Source organism: Phyllobates terribilis, unplaced genomic scaffold (genome assembly GCF_046119375.1).
Source record: "Phyllobates terribilis strain yellow unplaced genomic scaffold, ASM4611937v1 Scaffold_4__5_contigs__length_816908805, whole genome shotgun sequence".
NCBI lineage: Eukaryota > Metazoa > Chordata > Amphibia > Anura > Dendrobatidae > Phyllobates > Phyllobates terribilis.
This window is the reverse complement of record NW_027362764.1, coordinates 41924664-41941330: the sequence shown is the minus strand read 5'-3', so window position 1 is coordinate 41941330 and position 16667 is coordinate 41924664. Positions and strand designations below refer to the sequence as shown.

Sequence of the window (16667 nt, the reverse complement as noted above, 5' to 3'; positions counted from 1 at the left end):
TACTGTAACAAGCCCTTTGGATGTAAATATAAATTGTTCCTTTCAGTGACTGCAAGCAGAAATCCGGAACATGGAGAAACATTCAAACACAAAGGGCCTAGTCGATTCATTATTGCATTTGCACCAGTTTTTCCTGTTTTCTGCCAGATTCTTCTTTTTAAGTTGCGCCTGTTTTTATGTCTACTCATTTGTCTGCTTCTTTTCTCTGGGGTTTATAATCAAGATATTTGTGAATGATTCATTGTTTCCCACTTTTTAAAAAGTGACACTTTTGTGCAGTTGTACTCTAGTGACTCCGGAGTGATATATATATATATTTTTTGTACGTCTGGACTTTTTGTGCAAGTTGCGCACAACACTAATAACTTTCAAACTTTTTCAAAGTTTGAAACTTTCAAAGTTTTTTTTTTAAAGGGCCATAAAAAGAAGAAAAGAAGCAACAGGTGAAAACTGCGGTAGAACTGTGACTTGTATCGGGGATGCTACGGGATATCTGGTAATTCGGAGAATCTACAGGTGCAGGATTAGCATTTTCTCGGCGCCCGGGGAAATGTTCCTCGTGACAAAAGTGATGAGATCAGTATAACAGGAGGCGTAAACACTGGTAATTGTGAGACCTCGACCCGGACGATCTGCAAATTTCCTGGAGCAAAAGTAAAAGCTGCCAGTGAGAATTGCAATCTTCAATTTTTTTTTTTCACCTTTCGCCATAAAGAAAGATTTATAGATTGTTCTAGGAGCGCTGCCTCATTTGTGGTTAATGGAGCAGGTTCCAGGCCCCAGGTGCAGATTTAAAGTGACGGCGCGGTGCTCTTATGTTCTGGTATTATCTGGTAGTACAGAAATAACAAACCCCCGAGTTGATCTCCCCGGTGTCAGTTTTGCTCCATACTGTGTGTATAATCTATAAAGTCAAACATCAAATCAAAAGCGATCACTTTACTGCCTGAGTTTGCATTGAAGAGATCCATATGGTTTATGGAGACTTACTGGTAATGCTCCCTGGGAAAAAAAAAGGATGCAAATTAGCTCTCCTCCAGAAGCAAAGAAAAAAAATCCTTGTTCATATTAGTCCTCATTAAGTCCTGCAGAGAGATCGTTACAATTGTATCCAATCCAGAAAATCCTCTGTGAGATAAACAGCTCGGAGTCCAAACTGATACATTGTAGCAAACCTGCAGAGAGATTTGTGCAGCTGTTGATGCTTAAAGCTCAGTAGTGAGGGGCACTGGGGGACACAGACTGAAGACGGCCACTGTGCAAGATCAATCTACGGGCCCTTTCTAGTCTAATAGCTCATTATAATGCACAGTTCTACCTATTTTGGAGTTCAAAATGGACCCCCTCATCTCTTGGGCCCCTGTGCTGCTGCACCAATGATATGTCTGCCCCTGATCGACCCCAGAGAGCGTAGGTCTCTATTTGCCATGAGTCATGCTGAACTGGAAGAGACCCCCGATGAGTGGTGCCGCCATGCTTCTGCTTCGACAGGTGGTGTATGTATGAAGCTGCAGCAGCTAAACAGTGCCAGTAAGTATTGGGTTTAGGCTCCTATATGTGGACCTGACCCCGATGATTAGAGTATTTCCTGCCAGACAGATGGATGGAGTAAGGAGCTGTCCCGGTGATAGGAGTCCGGTCCTGGAAGTTGCCAATGGGATCAAGAGAGGAGTCTCCATGTGTTGCAGTGAGTGATGGCACATTGCAAGTATGATGGGGCATTTGCCTTCCCCCACTGAGGTCATTGATGCATTTGGACCTACTACAGATCATATCATTAATTCCTTCATCCTCCTGAAACATGGAGGAGCATGGGAATATTAATGCCACAAAATCCCCCGACCACAAAGGGACATTACTACCAGAAATATTGCACAAACTCCTGTATACCCCCTAGACCAGAAGAGCTAATCACTAACCCCCTATCAGTAGTTTTGTGATGAGTTGACAAAGGTAATGTAGAAGTGTATTTAGCCCCGACAATTGTGGGCGCTATGGCTTTTGGACCCCGTTTATAAGTCCTATAGTTGCCCCTCTTTGCTTTGCATTCAGTTGTTCTTGCAAATTGACTTTATAATTTTAAAGGGATATTCCGGATTAATCAAAGTATAACCTATCCGATTGAACTGTTAGATCAGTGTTATTCCGACCAATGGGATACCCAACTATTGTCATAATGGGAGTCTTGAGCCCTCTCCCCAAAGTACAGGACCCCGTCCATGAGGAGCTGGATAGAGCACTAGCTGTGCATGCGCCATGCTCCTGTCTGATGACGATAACCGAGTGCCACAGTCTTATGGCTGGTTGGGATTGGGGATACGGGGATACGGGAATAACAGTGTGTGCCGAAAGGACACCCGTGGGCATGTAAGAGAACATGAACAAGGCTTACACCTGGGTAATAGCCTGCACGTGTGAAATATCACCCAGTGGTGGTGTAGCATGGGCAAGGCAGTTATTGCACCCCTAAACTCAATGATAATGCCCCCCTTAAATAAATAATGCTCCATTAAAAGTATTAATGCCTCCTTAAAATATAGTGATTCCCTTTAAGTAATGTTTGGCACCCGCCACCGTTCCAGATCTTTGGGGCTTGGCGATTTACTTATTTCTTATGAAATGTTGTGCCCGGGGGCGTAACTATAATAGGTGCAGGGATAACAATCGCACCTGGGCCCTCGAGTCTAGGGGGCCCAAAAGATCCCTTTTGCCCATATGAAAAGATCCATTGCTGGTAAAGACTGAGGGCACCGTTGGGGCTTTTGTATCTGGGCACACGTACTTGAAGTTGTGCCTCAAGGAATTTTGCACCCAGGACGACCATCTCTGCGCCCCCCACCCCATGCTACACCACTGACATCACCCCTGTACAGTATTTCATGTGATATCGGACTGTCTGGATGGGACCCCGCTGTGGTTTACCTACATCTCTCGTTTTCCAGGAGCTCCTGGTGCCATTCTCCGTAATATATACAAACAATAGTCCGCGATTACGTAAAACGAGACATGACAAAGGGCCAGAACGTGTCGCGCTTTCCCATCCTGACCATACTTGGAAGCAGAACAGCTCTGAGCTCCAGTATTAATTCCCAGCTGCGTCTACACTTGTATAAACCTGAACCCCCTCCCTGCAGAGAGCTGGACCCCGGCCAGGCGCGCTCCGCACCACACAATGGGGCGCAGAGACTTGTCAGAGCTCAGGCCCCGGGATTCAACTCTTTCCTGTTGGAGTGGAGTTTTGTAAGGTCAAATTCAGTGCTTCACCTACAAAGCTCCATGAAGCCATTCATTAGTGCAGGGCCACTTGAAAAGGTACAAGCCGGCCCTGTAGATCATGAGCCCCTGGGAAAAATACCAACAAAAGGCTCATTATATTGGAAAATGTAATGAGATGTATCTGTGCACTGTGCAATTTAGGAACCAGAAAACTGCAAGGTGGGGGGTAATCTCTGCAAGTTGCATGTCAATCAGGAGCATAGTGGGGGATGGGGGAGAAGCTTGGTGAGGTATGTGCCAGGGGGGCACCAATAAGCCACCACCTGGGTATTTACATACTGAACCAGGGCAGGGAAGTAACATCTATTCACTGTAGGAGGAAAAGTTTTGCAACTTTCTAATATACTTTGTGCTTCTCTTTTCTCACCATTTTCCAAATCTCTGCTTGCTGTCAATTAATGAAAACTCTGTACAGACCTGATACTTCTCACAGCTGGGTATTTGCTACACTTCTATCTAAACTAAACATATCAGCAGCACAAATCCTTCCAATGTGCTGCTCATGTGCTACAATGTATCAGTGCAGGTAAGATGTATCAGTCTGGCTCTCAGCTGCTTAGCTTATAGACTGGATACAGCTGTAACAAACCCTCAGCTGTGAAAAGTATGAGTTTTTTTTAAAGTCCTTACATGTGAACAAAATTCATTTCCATTTATCGACAGCAAGCAGAGATCTTGAATATGGAGAGAAAAAAATCATTATACGACGGTCAAACCGAATTTCAATAATAATTGACTACTTCTATTCTTAAAATCTCTGCTTGCTGTCGGTGAATAAATACCTTCTTCTTTATATTCAGAGGCTGAAAAAACCCTGCACGTAATTGTACCAAACCCTCAGCTGCGAGGTTTGTGAAGGTTATCAGCCTCTTGGTGTGAACAGAAATATTCCCATTTATTGACAGCAAGCAGAGATATGGAATATAAAATCAACCCTCATTAATATACTGGATAAGTTATTTGCAAAATATCTGCTTTTTGTTTGTAAATATGAACATTCTTTTTTTCATTCAATGACTGAAAACCCTGTACAGATCTAATACTGCTCACAGCTGAGGGTTTGGTACCAATGTATCCAGACTAGTCTAACTTCTGTACTCCAATCCTTCTCCTGTTGGTTACAATGTATCGCTGCAGTTAAAATGTATCAATCTGCAGTATAGACTGGATACAACTGTAGCAAACCCTAAGCTGTGAAAAGTTTGAGGTTTTTAAAGGTTATCAGCCTCTTGGTGTTAGTAAACATGTTTTTAATAATCGACAGCAAGCAGAGATATGGAATCTAGTTTTACGATCTCCGCTTGCTTTTAGTAAATGAGAACATTCAGAGGCTGAAAGCACTGTCCAGATCCATTACTTCTCAAAGCTGAGGGTTCGTTACCATTGTATCCAATGTGTTCTTCTAATCCTTCTGTGCAGATTATTGAATACATTTTACCTGCATTGATACATTGTATCAGTCCAGAGCTTAGCCTGCTTAAAGGGGTTGTCCAGGCATAGACATTTGATGACCTATGTATAGGACATGTCATCAATAGCAGACAGGTGGGGGCCTGATACCATCTTTCAGCTCTTTTTTTTGCTCCGGTGGCAGCTGGATTTAAATATTTTCAATGGAGCTGATGAGCACAGTTTTATTCTTTGTAGCAACCGCTGCAGTCCATTACTGGCACTTTCATGGTGATGTGCAGTGTTAGTTTTTTGCCACACATAGCATTCCTGCTGAAGAATAGCCTCCCCACAGCATGATGATGCCTCAACCATGCTTGACGATGGGGATGGTGTTTTCTGGGTGATGTGCAGTGTTAGTTTTGCATGTAGGCAAAAAGTTCTACTTTGGCCTCATGTGACCAGAGCACCTTGTTCCACATGTTAGCTGTGTCCCCTACATGGTATATGGAAGAAGGTGCTCTGGTCAGATGAGAACCTGAAATTACCATCCCCACTGTAAAACATGGTGGTCGCAGCATCCTGCTGTGGGGAGGCTTTTCTTCAGCAGGGGCAGGGAAAATGGTCAGAGTTGTTGGGAAGATGGATGGAGCTAAGTGGAAAACCTGTTGGAGGCTGCAAAAGACTTGAACATAGGTTCACCTTCCAGCAGGACAAAGACCCAAAACATCCTGCCGGAGCTACAATGGAGGGTTTAGATCAGAGCATATTCATGTGTGTGAACGGCTCAGTCACAGACCTAAATCCCATTGAGAATCTGTGACAAGACGTGAAAATTGCTGATCACAGACATCTCCAATCTCACTGAGAGAGCGAGGTGTGTGGAGAAGAGGCAAAAATCTATTCTCTGTCTGATACCAGATTTCAGCCCTTTATTGGACCCTGACCTGCCCCAATGATCCCTCTTTACACCTCATAGACACACACTTTTCATTGTTACAACACACTTTGCAGAACTAGTAAAAAAGGGAAGAGGGGAAAGTGGAGAAACATTCCAGATTATCTTCTATGTCACCTAGACAACTTTCATAAAATGCCGCACAACCCCTTTACAAATATGTCTCCACTCCAGCAGTTATATACACAGAGAATAAAGTATCTTGTGGTTTTAGAATCTCTTTATTTCGGTTTCTGCCCCCCAGGACCTGCACCAGACATAACACCGCGTGTCAGCTTTGATCATCTGCAGGATCAGGACACATCTGATGTTTTTCACATTCGTATCTTCGCTCTGGTGATAGAAATAAATCCTGTTGGTGTCGGTTCTCATAGATTCACTTATTCTCCACCCCCCCCGGGTCTAACATGTGGACAATGGGATCTCACCTGAATTTCCAGTCTGTATAGAAAATGACAGTCAGCGCCTGCAGCCTCTGCCCTCCCCGATCTTCACTCCTCAGTGCAGGTGAGTTCGTTTTTATAACAGCGGCATCATTGCATACTTCAGTAGTTGTATGTAGCACCTTCATGACAGAGCAGGTGACTATGGGGCCCCTGGTTAGAGGGGCCTGATACTGAACAAATTCCTGAACCTCCACTAGGGGGAGCTCACTGCATACACAGTTCTACAGCTCCCATTGGGTATATAAAGCCCCTTGAAGTGAGCTCCCCCTAGTGGTGGCGGCAGACAGCAACAATCCACTCCCCAAAATTGTTGAAATGATCTGAAAGGTAATGTCATCCAAGACTTCTACTGATACAGTCTGTTGCTCCCTGACTAATAAATCTATTTTTTTAATGCATATGCAAATAAGGCCTAAGTGCTCTGGGAGTGTCATAGCACTTTCCGAGTTTCTGCCTCCCTGACTCTATTTCCCACCCAGTCCCACCTTCCTCTGCTTGACCAAAAGCTCAATGGCTTGACGACAGAATCCAATACTGATCATCATCCAGTACTGATCATTGCCTAATACTGATCACCTCCAATACTGATCAATCCCAATACTGATCACCCCCCAATTCTGAAGATCACTGGCTAATACTGATCACTTCCAATGCTGGTGATGAGCTCCAGTACTGATCATCATCCAATACTGATCACCTCCTTTACTGATCACCTCCAATACGATCAACCCCAATAGTGATCACCTCCAATTCGGATCAGTGCCTAATACTGATCACTTCCAATGCCGATCACCTCCAGTACTTATCACCCCCAATTCTGATGATCACTGGCTAATCCTGATAACTTCAATACTGATCATCATCCAATACTGATCACCTCCGATACTGATCATCATCCAATACTGATCACCTCCGATACTGATCATCATCCAATACTGATCACCTCCGATACTGATCACCCTAATACTGAGCATTATACCACCCACCACTCTGCTTTCCTTAGCACAGATGTATCTATCCAGACAAGTCCACATCTATTTTTGTGAATTATTATTTTTTGTTCCGTCGTTGCTCTTCTCTTCAGTCGACGTGCCGTGTGCTCCTCCCGCGTTATCTGTTCCTTTTTACCACGTCTTTATATTTTTAAATGAAAACAAATGTACAGAACTGAAACCTCGTGATCTGAGCGCAGAGGCGGATGTGACACACGGGTCCCTGAGTGACAGCTGATAAAGCCCGGGGAGTTCACCTCGTGTTCTGCCCTCACACATGATAATCAGCAGATTTACTGGAATTTGCAACTGCAGAAAACCTAATCTGCTTCATCCACTTGTCCTGGAAACTGAAAGCAGCCGCGACGTAATACAAGATGTACTGAGCGAAGCAGAGGAATTGGAATTTGCAATCTATAATCTAAGTTTTTAAGTTTCAATTAAAGAGCTTTTCCCTTAAAAAGAAGTTAATTCCCTTCTTGTAACTTTCTATTACATTTTTTTCTTTCTTATGGTTTCAACGTAAACTGGATGAGACTGATGATCAATATGGCTGTCAACCATAGAGGCCATCACCGAGCTTTCCCAATTTCTCTTTATGGAGATCATCAACTGGTTAAGGGAGTCTTACATGCCATGTGATGCTTTCTAGGAAGAATAAGCAAAGTAACTTGTCCAGAAGGAAGGAAAGCTTTCTCTCTAGGCCACCTACTGGATGAGCAATTCACGATGCCCAGGTCCGGCTTCCAGTCTGGTTCTTCGAGACTTCTGGCTTTCACGTCCATGCTCAGTATCATCAGCCTGGCATTCTGGGCACCTCTAGTCATCATGACGTTGGCGTGTGACACCTGTCATGACATCGGGTCTGGTTAGAGTCTAGGCTTCATGCGACATAATAACGTAGATGCCTCCAAAAAGGCAGAGGATCCCAGGAACAGAAGGGAAGACCATAGAGGTCCAGACTGGACCAGGGCAGCGAGAATCCAATCCTACATCTCCATTGAATAAACCAAAGTTTCCTCCAAAAGGAAATCACTTCTTCTTCAGATAGCTGTTTCGGTCGTTTTGCCCCTCATCTGTACTGAGCAAGCAATGTAGGGTTACTGTTTCTCCCTGCACCAAACTGCTGGAGTAGATGTTAAGGTAAAAGACAATGGGAGTTGTATACTTGGGAAAACTGGGTGTTGAGAGTATAAATATTACAAGAATTACACCAGGGGATAACCCCCGTATACTGTCATATAACTAAGCTGGTGCATTCCTTAGGGGTCTGGAGAAGCCGGGTGACCAGTGGGAAATTGTGGTGTATATAGTCAAAATCTGCCCCATATTACAAATCCCCTCTCTGTGTCCTGAATTCCTATCGAGCTCATCCTTATACGCAGAAGACGATCATTTTCAGACTACCGTAGACTGCGACAGACAATGCAGGTAAGATGGAGTCACCTGTCATGGACCTAAGAGATGAGCAAATCAGTTAGAGATAAAAGGAATTCACCTTGAATTTTACACAAAAATTTGGATTCTTCCGAAATACATTTTTTAATTTTTTTTTGCTTTCTGCGAATCTTAAAAAAAAAAGGCAGCTGGGTATTATAAAGGGCGAAGAAAGGGGTTCAAGAAAATGTAAAAAATTACACTCACACATGTCCCGTCATGGTCATCTTCTTCATTCTGGTCTTCGCTTCATCTTTGACATTTTCAGTGTTTTTTGAACCATCTCCTACGCTGACCATGACCGGAGAAGGTGTCAGAAGGCGCGAGAAGATGGCTCAAGGAAGACTGGGCTGAACCGGAGTGGAGCTGCAACGGGCACACGTGACGGCCGGGTGAGTATCATTTTTTTCCACTGCTTGTTAGGTTCTTGGGTATGGGGAAAAAATGCACAGTGGACAAATTTGTGTGAATCTGCAGATTTGCTCCTCTCTACTATACACAGTGCTCCCCAACCTGTGGTTCCCCATCTTTCACAATTCCTCAACTCCCAAACCTCTGCAAGTCCCATCACCAAATGTAAGCTGAAGCTCGGCCTCTTTTTACCAAAGTTCTTTGTCAAATGTCAAACAAACATTTGCCTCTATACTGCCACCTATTGGTACAATATGTTACTACAGCAGCAGATTTAATTGTTGCCTTATCAATTGCTAATCCCTTCCTTAAAGGGCACCTGTCACATTGTTTTGTTTTGTTTTTAGCCCAAACATTGGTATTATTTATAAGCAAATTTAGCAGACTGAACGATATCTGCGACCTGTCATGTATCCCATCTGGTAAACAAACGACGCAGCATAGAGATTTCATAGCTTTGACAAACTCTATTTATTTTAGGTAGGGGGTCTGTAAAAACTTTATTTTACTATTTAGAATAATTTATGTAGTCCTGTAAAATAATCCGAATTTTGCAGGAAAATTTTGAAAACTGAACCCCAAAGTGGGTGAGCCTGAACTTTTAGGGGTATCCTGAAAAGTCCCGGGGGTTGATGTTTAAATTTTTCGATTTAGGGAATTGAAGAATAGGGAAGCTATATAAATATCGGGGCTGCGTTTCCATCACTTCTTGGGACCATCAACCACTTTCCCAACTCTGACTAACTTTTTGGTGCTTGATATTTTTTAGGGGGTCCAAGTTCCAGTGGAGTCCATAACATTTTTTTGCACAGGGGTCTCAACCAAGAGTTATCCATTTCTACTAGACACAAAGAAGTCCTGAAAGCTCCGCCAGGTTGATCTTTTTTCCGTGAAACATTCTACTTGTTTGATGTCCATTTCTTAAAGCCCAAATAGATATTTTTTGAAATTCACAGAACTGTACGATGGTGGAAGTGGATGAATTATTTTTCCAGTGCTGTGAGGGTGGAGGTGTGGAGCGCGTTGGGTCTCTAGGAGTTGTAGGTAATTCTAGCTTCGTTTCTACCATGTGATTCTTCCCCTATTGTCTGTGGGTACAGGATGTGTGCTGAATGCCTCGCTGCTCCTGTTTGGCACTCATTACACTCGGAGAACAATAGTTTTTCTTCTGGGACGCTGATAATCACCCATCTTCAAAAGTGAAAGAAGACAGAAAGAAAAACAGAAAATGGCACAAGCAATCGGGAGGCACAGCAAAAAACGCTAAAATAACAGTTCTCAGGCCATGTGAAAAATATCGTGTCACTGAGACAAAAGCACAATATAGATTATGTCATGTTCTCATGGTAAAAGAAACAATGTACTAAACGGATGACTCCCAGGAAAGTAAAACAGATTTAACACATACATTTTTCACATTTCTCAAAAATAAAAGAAAAATTGCAGTCTAGCATTGTTGTGAGGTGTCTACACAGCCGGAAGATGGCACATCTCCAAAGCCCAAGAGTGGTTGCATATACCCATTGATGTATACAATCACAAACCCAATGGTGGACGGCTCCACAGCCCCAATGGTGGACGGCTCCACAGCCCCAATGGTGGACGGCTCCACAGCCCCAATGGTGGACGGCTCCACAGCCCCAATGGTGGACGGCTCCACAGCCCCAATGGTGGACGGCTCCACAGCCCCAATGGTGGACGGCTCCACATTCCCAATGGTGGACGGCTCCACATCCCCAATGGTGGACGGCTCCACATCTCCAGTGGTGGACGGCTCCACATCCCCAATGGTGGACGGCTCCACATCGCCAATGGTGGACGGCTCCACATCGCCAATGGTGGACGGCTCCACATCGCCAATGGTGGAGGGCTCCACATCGCCAATGGTGGACGGCTCCACATCGCCAATGGTGGACGGCTCCACATCGCCAATGGTGGACGGCTCCACATCGCCAATGGTGGACGGCTCCACATCGCCAATGGTGGACGGCTCCAGAGCCCCAATGGTGGACGGCTCCAGAGCCCCAATGGTGGACGGCTCCAGAGCCCCAATGGTGGACGGCTCCACAGCCTCACTAATTCAAATTTTCATACCCTTTGAAAGTTCCAAAATCACACAAGAATGCATCTTAGAAAAGCCCAAGTACACTGCTTTTTGACTTCGGTGACGCCCAGCTGTGCTTGGTATCACAGATCCTGGAAGAGTGCATTGATGGATTCCTCCACAAGAGGCCCCCATAACCATTCACACATCTTCACCTTCCACCTCAGACCAGCAGAGGGAGCCCGTTAGGGATAGATAAATAGGGAAGGTGGAGCCAGCCAGCGGTCAGTCTAAGTGAGAGCTAGTCTATTCTGGAGTTCAGTTGAGTCGTAGCTCAGAGTAGTGAGCTGTAGGTGTGCCGGCGCCATAAGATCTGTGAAGCGCGGCAAGCTGCCGTTAGCCTAGTGAGGGCCCGAGTAGGCTGAAGGCGAGTAGAGAGTTAGTACATAGGGGGCAGAGGAGCTTAACCATCTCACCCCGAACGATACCGGACACCGGGTCCGAAGTTACCGGGATCTCTATGACCCAGTAAAGTGTAACCGGAATCCCTGGAGAACTACAAGTCCCAGGATCGCTAAAGTGCTGATACGTAACAGAGCCAGGAGACACATAGGCCCTGAAGCTGGGAGCATGTATTCCGAGGAAAGGCCCTACCACAAGGTCAGCCAGCGCAGGACAGAGGCAAAGTTAGGCCTAGCTCCAGGCAGGTCAAAAACTTACCACGCAGAGGCAAGAAACAGGAGGCCCTACGCCCGCTCATTGGGGAGGATCCTGACATGCACCCTTCACCCTACAGTGCTCCAGGATGTGCCTGAATTTCCATCAGTAAAAGGTACTGAAGTGACTATCGTGTCTGTCCCTGTTCTTGCTCTGAACCGGCTGGGTCTCGCCTGTCCTGCATCCCCCTTCCTATGCTGACCTGAGGTCCTGCTCCGCCTGTGGGGAGCGATACCATCTAAGCTGCCACTACATCGGCCTCAGTGGACTGCCGCAGCGCTGGTGAATCTCACCAGAAACCACGGGTGGCGTCACGAACTTTAATAAAACTAATAAACAACTAAAAATGCCTTTTAAAGAGTGACCCCAGAGTATGGGCCCGGGAGCCGACCACCGTGACATCCCCTAGGTCAGGCAAAAAAAGGCCCGGGTAACCGAGTCGTCCCTATCCACCCTGGGCGAGTCATCTCTTCCTGGCGTCACGAACAGGATCACGTGCCCGTTGCAACGTCGGAGTGTTATGCCCGTTGCCACCGGGTACTGTGCGCCTTTATTCTGAACTGTGTACGTAAAGTTGTGGTGAAGATTGCCGCCATTGTTGGGCCGCCGAGCGAGAAGGGCGTAACCGCGGGAAAATTAGGGGCGTACCTGCAAAAGAGCGCGAAGCCCCGGACACGCCCCACGCCTCGACGTCAAAGCGAGAAGCGCCAGGTCCTGTAAGGAACGTCGCCGAACGCTCTGACGTAAGACGCAAGCGACGCAAGGTCCTGAAGACGACTTTCACCTGCGGAGCTGCGGCCTACCGGAAGAAGAACTAGAAGGTAGGCCACGGTTAACTAGGGGGGCACTAAGATATCCGAAGAACAGCACAACGCCGGTCAACGTCCCTGAAGTTCAACCCGCGCCCGATGATGAGCAGGCTGAAGCCGCCGCTCCACCGGCAGCGCCTGTAACACCTGTAATTCCTATGACTTTACCGTACATTCCTGGAGCAAAATGGCTCCCCCAGTACAACGGCAAACCAGATACCCTGTCTGGATTAAAACGGAAGATATGTGGTATCTTAGATATGTATTCCATGACAGGCAAGCAAAGAGCTGCTGTTGTATTGGGAAAACTGACTGGTGCTGCGGAACGGGAAGTGGAAACCACCAAGTACTCTACCTTGTGAGATGGACATCCTTTTGGGAACCTCACCATAGGAGACTCGAATTCTGAGGACACTTAGTATTTGTTGTTGTTATATAACGTTTAAGATTGGTGCCTCCCATAAAGGGAAGAGTTATTGAATTGTTCATGTTTCCTATTGTTATTGTTTTATAAAAAAATGTACTTCAGCCCGGGAATGCTGAGCTTAACTAGGGGGGAATGTGATGCCCAGCTGTGCTTGGTATCACAGTGTTAGAACCTTGCTCTTAGGTTTTTTCCTTTGCTGGTCACATGACCTTGTTGGCCTATTTAATCCTGCTCCGCCCTTCTGGCTTTGCTGGACTTCATTGTATAACTACTTTCTAGCTAGCCTGTGCTCTGTATCTAACTCTGTTAGTTTGCTTGGTCTACGGACCTCTATGTTCTATATATTTTGTTTGTTCGTCTGTCTGCTACTATTTCTGTTAGGAGGTGTCCCATTTTCCTCCCAGTCCTTAGTACTTGTAGGGATTCCTTCCCCACATCTATAGGTCTCCGTACAGACTAGCTTAGGACTTTAGCAGGTCTGATCGCAGGATCAGGTCCACTGTTACATCGTAGGGATTAAGCTGAGTTCTATCGTAGGGACAGATCTCCTCTCTTTCCTTAGCTCTGGTAGCAGAACATAACAGTAAGTCCAGCCTGCAAATTCTCTAAGGAAAGATTTTTCTGTTCCATCATGGTGTCGGTTCAGGATTTGGCTCATCGCCTGCAGGGACTCTCTCTGGAGGTGGCCGAGCTCCGTCAGCACGTGAGTAACTGTCCTGGAGCACATTTCTTGGAGCCTAAGGTATGTTTGCCGGATTTATTTTTTGGTGAACACCGAGAATTTTTTTCATTTAAAAATGCTTGCTTATTGTATTTTCGTTTGAGACCCAAGTCCTCTGGGGATGAATCCCAGCGCATAGGGTTTATAATGTCACTTTTGCGCAAAGAGCCTCAGGAGTGGGCCTTTTCTTTGCAACCTAGTGATACATGCTTCAGATCAGTGGATAGTTTTTTTCTGCTTTGGGACTATTATATGATGATCCTGACCGTGTCGCATCAGCTGAGACTGAGTTGAGACGTTTGAAACAGGGATCAGGTAATGTGGAAAAATATTGTACTCATTTCCGTCGTTGGTCTACTCAAACAGGGTGGAACGATTCTGCTCTGAAAAGTCTATTTCTTGCTGGGCTTAATGAAAGGGTTAAAGACCTGCTAATTGCTTATCCTACACCTGAAGATTTGCAACAGGCTATGCAATTAGCTATACGGGTGGATAGGAGACTGCGTGCAAGGGTTAATGAGAGCAAATCCTCTGGTATGTCAGTTTCTGGTTATGAGAATGTGTGTACTAACAGTGGTGAACCGATGGAGATTGGATCGGTGGCACCTCGCTCTCAAGAAAAAGACCGTAGATTTTCTGAATGCTTGTGTTTCTATTGCGGAAAATCTGGTCATTTGATTAAAGGCTGTGAGCTTCGTATGAAGAAAGAAAAAAAAATGGTCAGTCATGCCCGTATTGCCTGTTTAAATTCCAAGGGTGTATTTTTAGCTGCTTCCACGATTGCTCAGGAAAAATTAATGGAATTTCGGGTGTTTGTTGATTGTGGGTCTACTCTGAATGTAATTGATGGGGGATTCTTGGAAAGACTCAATTTAAAACCCGAACCTTTATCATCCCCCATTGCTGTGGTTTCTGTGGATGGTTCCCCTTTGAAGAATATTACTCTCAAGGTCTGTGAATTTCCTCTCACTATTAATGGTGTTCACCATGAGAAATTGGATTTGGTAGTGTTGAATAACTTGCCTTCTCCAGTAATATTGGGATTGCCCTGGTTAAAATTTCACAATCCTGTACTGGATTGGTCTACCAGTGAAATTAAATCCTGGAGCCATAAGTGTTATGACAAGTGTTGTAACGGGCGTATTGCAGCTTTGGATAGGGGAGAATTGCCTGTTCCTATTCAGGATTTTTGGAGAGTTTTTTCTGAGAAGGAATCGCAGGTTTTGCCTCCCCATAGAGACTATGATTGTTCTATTGAATTTGTCCCTGGAGCGACTCTTCCTAAAAGTCGTTTATTTAATCTTACTATTCCTGAGAGGAAGGCTTTGGAGGAATACATACAGACAAGTTTGGCCGCCGGTCACATTAGGCCCTCTAAGTCTCCTGTGGAGGTTGGATTTTTTTTTGTAAAAAAAAAGGACGGCGGTTTACGTCCTTGTCTGGATTTTCGTGAGATTAACAAAATTACTGTACGCAATCCTTACCCACTGCCATTGATTCCTGATCTGTTTAACCAGTTAATGGGGGCCAAGTGGTTCTCTAAAATTGACCTTAAGGGGGCATACAATCTGTTGCGCATGAAGGAGGGTGACGAATGGAAGACTGCTTTTAACACTCCTGTGGGTCATTTTGAGAATCTGGTTATGCCTTTTGGTCTTACTAATGCTCCTGCATTTTTTCAGAATCTTATTAATGACATCCTTAGACCTTTGATCGGCAAAAATGTGGTTGTGTATTTGGATGACATTTTGATTTATTCGCCGGATCTGGAGTCTCATTGGCGGAGCGTACGTGAGGTATTACAGTTATTAATGGACAATTCACTTTTTGCTAAGCTGGAGAAATGTGAGTTCGCTGTACAGAGAATTAGTTTTTTGGGCTACATTATCTCCAGCGAAGGTTTTGAGATGGACCCGGTTAAAGTTCAAGCTGTGCAGGAATGGCCTAGGCCTATTGGTTTGAAATCGATACAGAGGTTTTTAGGTTTCGCCAATTATTACAGAAAATTCATAAAAAAATTTTCTAGTATTGTCAAACCTCTGACCGATCTCACCAGGAAAGGTGCTGATGCGGTTCAGTGGTCTTCTGAGGCCATTGAAGCTTTTGTGTATCTCAAGGAGAGGTTCACCTCTGCTCCCATCCTTATGCAGCCTGATGTGACTAAGCCGTTTTTGGTTGAGGTTCCTCTGTGGGGGTTGGCGCAGTATTGTCTCAGGATAACGGGGATGGATTACATCCCTGTGCCTTTTTTTCAAAAAAATTTTCGGAGACTGAACTGAATTATGATATTGGTAATCGGGAATTATTGGCTATTAAACTCTCATTTGAACACTGGCGCCACTTCTTGGAAGGTGTGGAATTTCCCGTTCAGGTTCTTACGGATCATAAAAATCTGATATATCTTGATGCTGCCAAGCGCCTGAATGCCCGTCAGGCTAGGTGGGCACTGTTTTTCTCGCGGTTTAATTCTCCGTTACTTACATCCCTGGTACTAAGAATGTTAAGGCGGATGCCTTGTCTCGCAGTTTTTCTCCCATAGTCGGTGCTGAGAAAGAGGAGAACATTTTACAAGAAGGTGTTGTGATAGCTGCTTTGGACTCCGTTTTGGAAGATGAGATTCTTAAAGCACAGGAGAATGCCCCATCTAACACTCCTCATGGGAGGTTGTTTGTGCCTGGGACCTTTAGGAGAGATTTGTTTGTTGAGTGTCACGAATCTCGGTTGGCAGGTCATCCCGGAATCTCTGAGACCAAGAGACTGGTGGGTCGCAGTTTTTGGTGGCCTGGATGGCAGAAGGAAGTCATTAAGTGGGTGCGTCAATGTACTATATGTGCTAGATCTAAGTCCTCACATACTCCTGCTGCGGGGTTGCTTTGTCCTTTGGAGGTTCCCAGTGCTCCTTGGACACATTTGGCTATGGACTTTATAACTGACCTTCCCCCCTCTGAGGGTTTTACTGTCATCTGGGTGGTCGTGGACCGTTTTAGCAAGATGTGTCACTTGGTTCCCTTCGTCAAACTGCCCTGCGCTAAAACTCTCG

At 45.2% G+C, this 16667-nt stretch overlaps 1 long non-coding RNA gene across 1 annotated transcript in view; it reads left to right on the top strand.

Annotated features, from left to right (window-relative positions):
- Positions 1–5883: 5883 nt before the first annotated feature.
- The window catches only part of LOC141264160 (uncharacterized), a 68806-nt gene continuing 58022 nt past the window's right edge, over positions 5884–16667 (top strand). The window contains exons 1-2 of the long non-coding RNA XR_012319811.1: positions 5884–6130; positions 8767–8890. This is a non-coding gene — a long non-coding RNA (uncharacterized lncRNA). The remainder of the gene's footprint in view (positions 6131–8766; positions 8891–16667) is intronic.